Source organism: Pseudorasbora parva, chromosome 11, assembly GCF_024679245.1.
Source record: "Pseudorasbora parva isolate DD20220531a chromosome 11, ASM2467924v1, whole genome shotgun sequence".
Lineage (NCBI taxonomy): Eukaryota > Metazoa > Chordata > Actinopteri > Cypriniformes > Gobionidae > Pseudorasbora > Pseudorasbora parva.
Window position 1 is genome coordinate 22727958 of NC_090182.1, and position 8577 is coordinate 22736534.

Here is an 8577-nt window from a genome sequence, read left to right on the forward strand (position 1 = left end):
AAAGCACTCACTTTGCATCCGCTTCCATTATTAATGCCTGAGCGGTGGTGCCCATGTTCCTTTCGGTTAGATATAATTGTGATTTAAAAACCACCGTTATTACCGATGTGGTCACATCACACAGATTAACCGGTGGGAAAATGTGCACACCGTCACATCCCTACTGTACAGTCGCGAGATGGATGCCGTTATGTCACAGACAATTGTAGAAGGGGCGAGGACTAGTGATGGGACATCTGAAGCGAGGCTCCGGAGCTTGTGTCGAGCAAAAAGGGGCGTTCCAGATGAAGCCCCGATTCGAGGCTTGTATCGTTTCCGTGAAAATCACGTGACGATGACAAACGAGGCCTCGTTTTCTTTTGAATACGTCATTGCTTCATTCGGAGTATCGCTTTCGGATAAAAGTGGTTCGAAACCTCGCGCCTCTTGTGGGGTTTGCAGTAGGCATTTGCATTGGTGTTGAGGTGTTGGTTGTATGTAGTAGCGATATCATTATATATCATAGCTTGTATTATATATTATATTACAACTTAGTTTAGTAGATTATTAGAGTAAATTATAAATAGTTCAGTAGATTAATAGAGTAAATTAGCCTATATCTAGGTGTAATACCTATACTACGTAATTATATATATATATATATATATATATATATATATATATATATATATATATATATATATATATATATATATATATATATATATATATAGCCTATATTAGTAGTAGTGTTATTATTATATATATTATTGCTATTATTATTAATAATAATATTAATATAAGACTAGACTGTATTAGGGAACTGTATTAGGGAAAGCTTTTCCCATTTGCTGTTCCAGAATTCCAGTCCCATAAGCTTTGCACTATTGCACTCCCAATCAGCGCAACACTCACAATAATTTATTTACAATCATTCTGGGCATTCACTATCATCACTAGCCTAAAGATCTACTGAATAGTTGAACACAAAGTTGTGTGTTTGTGTGAGTTGTGTGTACATAGGTTAATACAAGCAGAGTAAAATACTTTATTAATACACAGGCAATAGAAAAAGGGTGTGCCCACACTATGACAGTTTGGTTGTTCAGGATGAATAGATTTGTGTGCGATGCATTGCTTTGGACAGCAGGTGTCACTAGGGAGCACACTGTTTCATGAGGCTTCAGGTAAATGAACCTTTTGGTGAACCAATGGGCTGGAAAGCCTCAGTGGTTCAGGAAGCCTCATTTGGCCATCACTAGCGAGGACTCGAGTGCAGGAAAAACTAAAATTTATTGACAAAAATAAAACAAATACAAAACAAACACCCACGAGGGGGCTAAAACACATATTAGAATATAACACAAAAACTCAAAACATAGCAAAACAGAATCACGGGGAGGATGGGAGACGCAGACCTGAAACAAGGATCCAACACAGACAGACAAACACAAGGAGCTTATAAAGGGAAGAAATCAAGAGGGAACAGGTGGGAGAAATCAACACTAATCAGATAACAAGGGGGGGGGGGTCTAAAAATGACAGGAGCACATGCTAGACATCACAAAACCCACATGTGCATACAAGACAGGACAGGCACGTGACAGATGCGCATTGCTTAGAGTTTATCACAGATAAGGAAAAGAACGTAGGCTAATAGTCAAATGTAAATGCAGTCAAATGCAACCTATGAAATGCAATTCTATCAATGTCGCAACAATAAGAAAAGAACAAATGCGCATATTGTCATAACTTAGAGTTTACACACAGTTCTGTTGTGTCTATGAACAGAAGCTATTCCCAGATATTGCCAGATAATCACTTTACCTCTACAATACTTATAACAGAATTGAATTGTTTGTGATTCTGTCTGTCATGGTTTCTTGCATTGTCTTGAGACAATTCTCTATTGTTAGCCTAGCCCAGAGTCATTATGGTTCATCATTTCGCCTAGCCTGACAAGCCAGACCCACATCAAGATGTTTGGTCTGGAAACTCACCATAGACAGGGCTCAATCTGAGGGGCGGGATAAACGGTTGTCTTTCAAACTCCCTCTGCATGCGATAGGATAGCGCTACAACCAACCAGAGCAACGAAGGTGAAGCAGAGCTTGTTGATAGATTAAACATTCGCCGTATCCGGTCGGCTAAACTCCGAACACATCTTCCCTTTGACTTCAGTGCCGTTCTTTGTTCTTTTCTCAGAGAAAAGCTTAACTCCAAGTCTTCCAGAATCGCGGTCAAAGCTGATTCGAAAGACCGCCGTTCGCCAGTTTCTGTGTTTACTAGAAGCACGCAAACGCAACTCGGCCGTCGTCATTATGGCCCCGCCCACTGACTCTATACACTATGTGATTGGTCCGGCAAGAGTTAGGGGAATACAGCTCAGAAGGGTATTGAGAGTTACTAGACGACACTTGCGGGCAGATTAAATTTGCTGCCGCTAGGGTGCGTCTAGATTTCTAGGCTACATTTCGCCTTCTACTGGATGCCCAGCTAACACAGTTACGTTGTGAAGACGTAACCGGACCGGACCATATTCGTCGTAGCGACGTACCAAATAACGTTCCAGTGACGTAACTTTGTGATTCCCATAATCGTCGTGGCGACGTTATAGTGGGACGTTGCTGGAACGTGACGAGCACGTCCCAACGACCAAACTGGCACGTTGTGAGAACGTAACCTTAAAGGACCATATTCGTCGTAGCGACGTACCTAATAACGTTCCAGTGACGTAACTTTGTGATTCCCATAATCGTCGTGACGACGTTATACTGGTACGTTGCTATAACGTGATGATCACGTCTCAACGACCAAACTGGCATGTTGTGAGGACGTAACCTCAATGGACCATATTAGTCGCAGAGACATACCAGGTAACGTTCCAGCGACGTAACTTTGTGATTCCTGTATTCGTCGTGGCGACGTTATTATGATATGTCGCTGAAACGTGGCAGGTACGTCCTAACGATCAAAATACCACGTCCACCTTTATTTGAATAATTTCACCTTTAGTCCGGGAAATGAAGATGTGATTGGTCCATAACCTTGAAATCCACATAGAACTGATACACTCAAACATTTAACTATCTGCTGTAAAACCTTATTAATACATTTGTTTTGTTTTTAGTTAATATATTTAGGAATTTGTATGTACTTGTAGATAATAAAAAACGATACAAACCCCTATTAAATTGTAATAGAAAATGGCTCAAAACCACACTGCATTAATTTAATAATCAGCATTTATTCAGTGTTAGCCTACTTTGTACAAATATTAAGTCAACATTTGAACAGTGTAAAGTGTTAACAAATTATGAGTACAGAAATGTAACATCCATTCATTAATCAAACAACATAATAAGAAATGTAACCAATTATTAAAATATTTTATTGTCTTATTAGGGATGGGAGTAGTTAAGGATTTTCTCACTTATACTTATCAATACTCATATTGGTACTACTCTCAATAATTTAGCACAAAAAAGACATGGAAAAAAAAGATTTATCAGTTTCTTTATTATTACTTTTATTTGCAGAAATGTCCTGTGAGGCACCTGCTACAAATGTCTGCTGGTGATGTGCTTTATTGCTTCCCTACCTGTAGCTAAACCTGAACAATGTGACAATTACAAAAGATATATAGTCCTTGAGCTATAGTCCTACGTTCATAAAGAGATATGTAAAAAACACTACACAGAGTCCTAGCATCTTTTCTGTATTATTGGGCCAAACTATACATCAACAGGGTTTTTTTTGTTCAAGAAAATGAGTATGATGACTTTCTCAGGAAGAATCTGAGACCTCTCATTCCTGACTGTGTCCCAGCTGTGGAAAAAGCTTCAGACAGTGTTGATGAGGCAGAGGGAGATGGAGAGCTGTGAGAGAAGTGGAAGAGGGTCTTTCTTACCCCACCAGCGGAGGGCAGGGTCTTCTGAGGATAGGATAGGAGGATGGGCTCTATATATTCACTTTGGATCTTTGTAAACTGGAAGCTGTAAAAAAAGCCATACTATTGTAGGTGTATTGCTTTTTGTTAAAAAGGTATAATAATTGTTTTTTTTTTACTTACGTGTTCTTCCTCCTCTTCATCCTCTTCCTTATCCCGAGCTACACTGTCACATGTTCATCATTTTCTGGCAGCTGAAACAGAAAAGAACCTTATTAATGTTGCTAATCTGTTTTTTATGCTTTTGAAAGAGTCTCTTTAACTCAACAGTCACCAAGGCTGCATTTATTTGATCAAAAATACAGTACAAACTGTAATATATATTTAAAGTGATAATCCACCCAAAAATGTCAATTCTGTCATTAATTCCTCACCTTATGTTGTTCCAAACCTGTAAGACCTTTGTTCATCTTCAGACACAAATGAAAATATTTTTGATGAAATCCAAAAGCTTTCTGACCCCTCCATAGACTGCAACACAAGGCCCAGAAAGGTAGTAAAAACATTGTTAAAATAGTCCATGTGACTCCAGTGGTTCAACCTTAATGTTACGAAGCAACAAGAATACTTTTTGTGTGCAAAAATAACTTAATTCCACAATTTTGATCTAGCCTGTGCCAGTCTCCTTAACATTGTAATTATTGATGTCTTTACATCCTTTCTGGGCCTTGAAAGTGTTTATTAAATTGCTGTCTGAAGATGAATGAAGGTCTTACAGGTTTGTAACAACATGAGGGAGAGGAATTGATGACAGGATTTAAAGGTTTGGTTGAACTAACCCTTTAAATTGAAAACAGCTATTTTACATTGTATTATTATTATTATTATTATTATTAATTTAATATTCCTGTGATCAAAGCTGAATTTTCAACATCAATACACCAGTCTTCAGTGTTACATGATCCTTCAGAAATCATTCTAATATGATGATTTGCTGCTCACAAAAACATTTATGATTATTAGCAGTGTTGACAACAGTTGTGCTGTTTCATATTTTTGTGTAAACCATGGTGCATTTTTCAGGATTCTTTGATGAATAAAATCCTCATATTAGAATGATTTCTGAAGGATCATGTGACACTGAAGACTGGAGTAATGATGCTGACAATTAAGCTTTGATCACAAGAATAAACTACATTTTATAATATATTCAAATAGAACCCAATTATTAAGAATTTACATATTATTTCAAAATATTAGATTTTACTGATTTTTTTTAATCAAGCAAATGCAATCTTGGTGAGCATTAGAGACCTTTTTCAAAGAATTGTACCAAAACCAAACTTTTGAACATTATTGTACGTTTGAGGTTTTACTTACTAGTCACATGGTTCATAATGCTAGGGTTAGGTCATCCCAAAATGAAAATTATCCCATGATTTACTCACCCCCAAGCCATCCCTAGGTTCTTCAGGCGAACACAATCAGAGTTATATTTTAAAATGTCCAGGCTAATCCAAGCTTTATTATGGCAGTGAATGTTGCTTCATTTTTGAAGTCCATAAAAGTGCAACTATCCTTCATATAATTGCGCCACACAGCTCCGGGGGTTAATAAAGGCCATCTGAAGCAAAGTGGCATGTTTGTGTGAGAAAAATATCTATATTTAAAACTTTATAGACTAAAATAACTAGCTTCCAGTGGTCAGCAATACGCGAGACAAAGGGTCACCCTTTTTAGCGCAAGTCGACTTGCGTAGCCTACCGCTTATCACCAAGCAAACCAAGCAATATTCACTGCCATTATAAAGCTTGGAAGAGCCAGGACATTTCTTTATATAACTCTGATTGTGTTCGTTTGAAAGAATAATGTCATATACACATAGGATGGCTTGCAGGTGAGTAAATCCTCAACATTTAAGAGATGTTGTCCGACAGGAGATCTGCTCCAACTCTGCTAACTTTACAGTGCAGGCTGCAGGGCATCAGCATGGAAGCATCAACACTTTATCAGAGCCAAATATATAAATTATACAACGCCAGGTTTATTAAAAGGAAAGAAGCTACAGCAAAGGTTAAATGCAGAAAAGAGAAAGAATGGGTTAAAATATTGTTAAAAATGGACAAGGTTAATCAATCACCTTTTTCAGTTCACCTGTGTTTTCTACTTCTCTTTCAGCTGCTTCCTTCAGAAATGTTGGAAACTTGGGAGCTTCACCTCTGTTGTAGAGGGGTTATTTTTTCCCTTCTGAAAATCACAGAACATTTTATTATATGTTAACACGTTTTTTTCACGCTCCGTGTTAATGTTTTTAATGTAAGTGACTTCATCGATTAACAGCAAACACATAACGTTAACGTTAGTTAATTAATTAGCCACCTTCAATGACCCATTCAATTCCCAGAAGAAAAAAAAAAACTTTATAAAACTATCAAAACCTCTAATTTACACATGTGATTCAAAGCCTAAACAAGAGATTAACTTTATAGAGTTAACGTTAGCCTCGTTAACTTAACTTACTGTTCGGAAAACGGTTGATGTGCCAACGGACTTTTTTCCAAAGACTCTACATTTCTATAAAGTAAATATTCAACAGAACAGAAGTGTGTCAATGACACATAAGAAATGTCAGGAAAATGTCAGTAACAGTTGTGTGTAATATTTGTGTAACTTTAAAGACAACTCACCTGAAAGTATAGTGAAAACAATAACGACAGAGGGAGTTTTGCGGCTTGTCTGTTGTGTTGCTGCACCGTTTCCATGGCAACTTCGCGCCGCTCCAGTGTTTGACACATCAACACACCACGTCAAAGTCACGCAGCAAGAATCACATGAATAAAAATCAAGAATAAGAAATAATGAATTTAGAACTCATTTTGATGTTCTATGACCCGCTCAGATGCAAAATGCCACTCCTGGCACCGCACGTGATAGTGGGACAATTGTGGCATTTTTTTTTTGTTAGATTTTTTATTGTTTTTGCCAATACGATTTGCAAACATGGATTCATTTAAAAATATTGGATGAATTAAGTAAATGTCCCATATAAATCAAAATGGCATACATTTGATAATACTTGTAAATTAATAATGCAATTTGGAAAGTTATGAAGACCAGTGGGCCACGTCGCTACAACATTCTCCGTGGGATAAACACGCGACGTCTTTTGAGGACGTGCCCACAACGTTTCTGCAACTTTAGCCAAGATTTAAAAAAAATGGAACTTTACCACGACGTCCTTACAACGTTCTCTGTGGGATAAACACGCGACGTCTTTTGAGGACGTGCCCATGACGTTTCTGGAACGTTAGCCAAGATTCTAAAACAATAGAACTTTACCACGACGTCCTTACAACGTTCTCTGTGGGATAAACACGCGACGTCTTTTGAGGACGTGCCCACAACGTTTCTGCAACTTTAGCCAAGATTTAAAAAAATGGAACTTTACCACGACGTCCTTACAACGTTCTCTGTGGGATAAACTAGCGACGTCTTTTGAGGACGTGCCCATGACGTTTCTGGAACGTTAGCCAGGATTCTAAAACAATAGAACTTTACCACGACGTCCTTACAACGTTCTCTGTGGGATAAACTAGCGACGTCTTTTGAGGACGTTCCCACAACGTTTCTGGAACGTTAGCCAAAATTTTTAAAAATGGAACTTTACCACAACGTCCTCACAACGTTGTCATAAAGTAATTTCACGCTGACCAAATGACGACTAACTGACGACGTTGTCACAACGTACTGTGTTTGCTGGGTGTAAAATGCTCTCTGGTATAGCCTACATTTTAGAATGTTAAGAGCTACTTCTGTAGTTATTTTGGTGAAAGTAATTTAAAAGTAATACAGGAGTAATGTAACGCATTACAATTCTGAGACAGTAATATTGTAATGTAAAGAATTACTTTTAAAAGCAGTAATAATCTATAATAAATTACAGTTTGGAAGTAACTTGCACAACACTGTTTTGTTCATATTGCAGCACTTTTGTATTCATTATTGAATTTTGTGCATACTGCGATTAATCACGCGATTAATCACGCGATTAATCATGCGATTAACCATGATTAAACATTTTAATCGTTGCCCAGCGGTAATATTTTTACTTTCGAATTTTATATTTAATGTTAAAATAATGTTTTGGCATATAGAACCGTATAATTCTAAGCGAAAAGTTTTTTTTTTTTTTTTTTATATATAATTAGAAGGTTCCATCCGCATTTGACCCATTCCAAAAATCCCCATTTACAATTTTGAGAGGATTTTGATATTGATATTCCCCAACACATCTAGTATGTATGCAAACTTTGATTACATTTGGAATAAAACATAAATTATAATTTACGTTTAATCACATCTGTTCCCAGGAAAGATTAGTAACGTTACACTGTCTCCTGTTTTGAGTCGTTAGCTTCATCATCAGTGTCTGATCTGGGCCGTGACAACCCTATAAGCAATGCATGCAGTCCCTAAAACAGAATTGATTAGTTCACCTCTCGAGACTTTGAGACGAGTCATTTGTTCTCACAACCCCATATGCTGAGTGCAGAAGATCCTGTACAGAACCGATGGCCTGAGGTTGATATGCACGTGTATCAACACAAAATTAACAAATCCATCTCTGTGTTACGGTACAGAGTTTACGGAGACAAGATGGTGAGTTATCGGGTTTATTGAGCAACCAGTAGAGCTAATAACTTGACGGA

At 37.5% G+C, this 8577-nt stretch overlaps 1 long non-coding RNA gene across 1 annotated transcript; it reads right to left on the minus strand.

Annotated features, from left to right (window-relative positions):
* Positions 1-3399: 3399 nt before the first annotated feature.
* On the minus strand, positions 3400-6627 carry LOC137092279 (uncharacterized). The gene is made up of 5 exons (XR_010908204.1): positions 6556-6627; positions 6389-6442; positions 6009-6115; positions 4052-4122; positions 3400-3974 (listed from the first exon to the last, which is right to left on the minus strand). It is a non-coding gene; the product is annotated as an uncharacterized lncRNA (long non-coding RNA).
* Positions 6628-8577: the final 1950 nt, after the last annotated feature.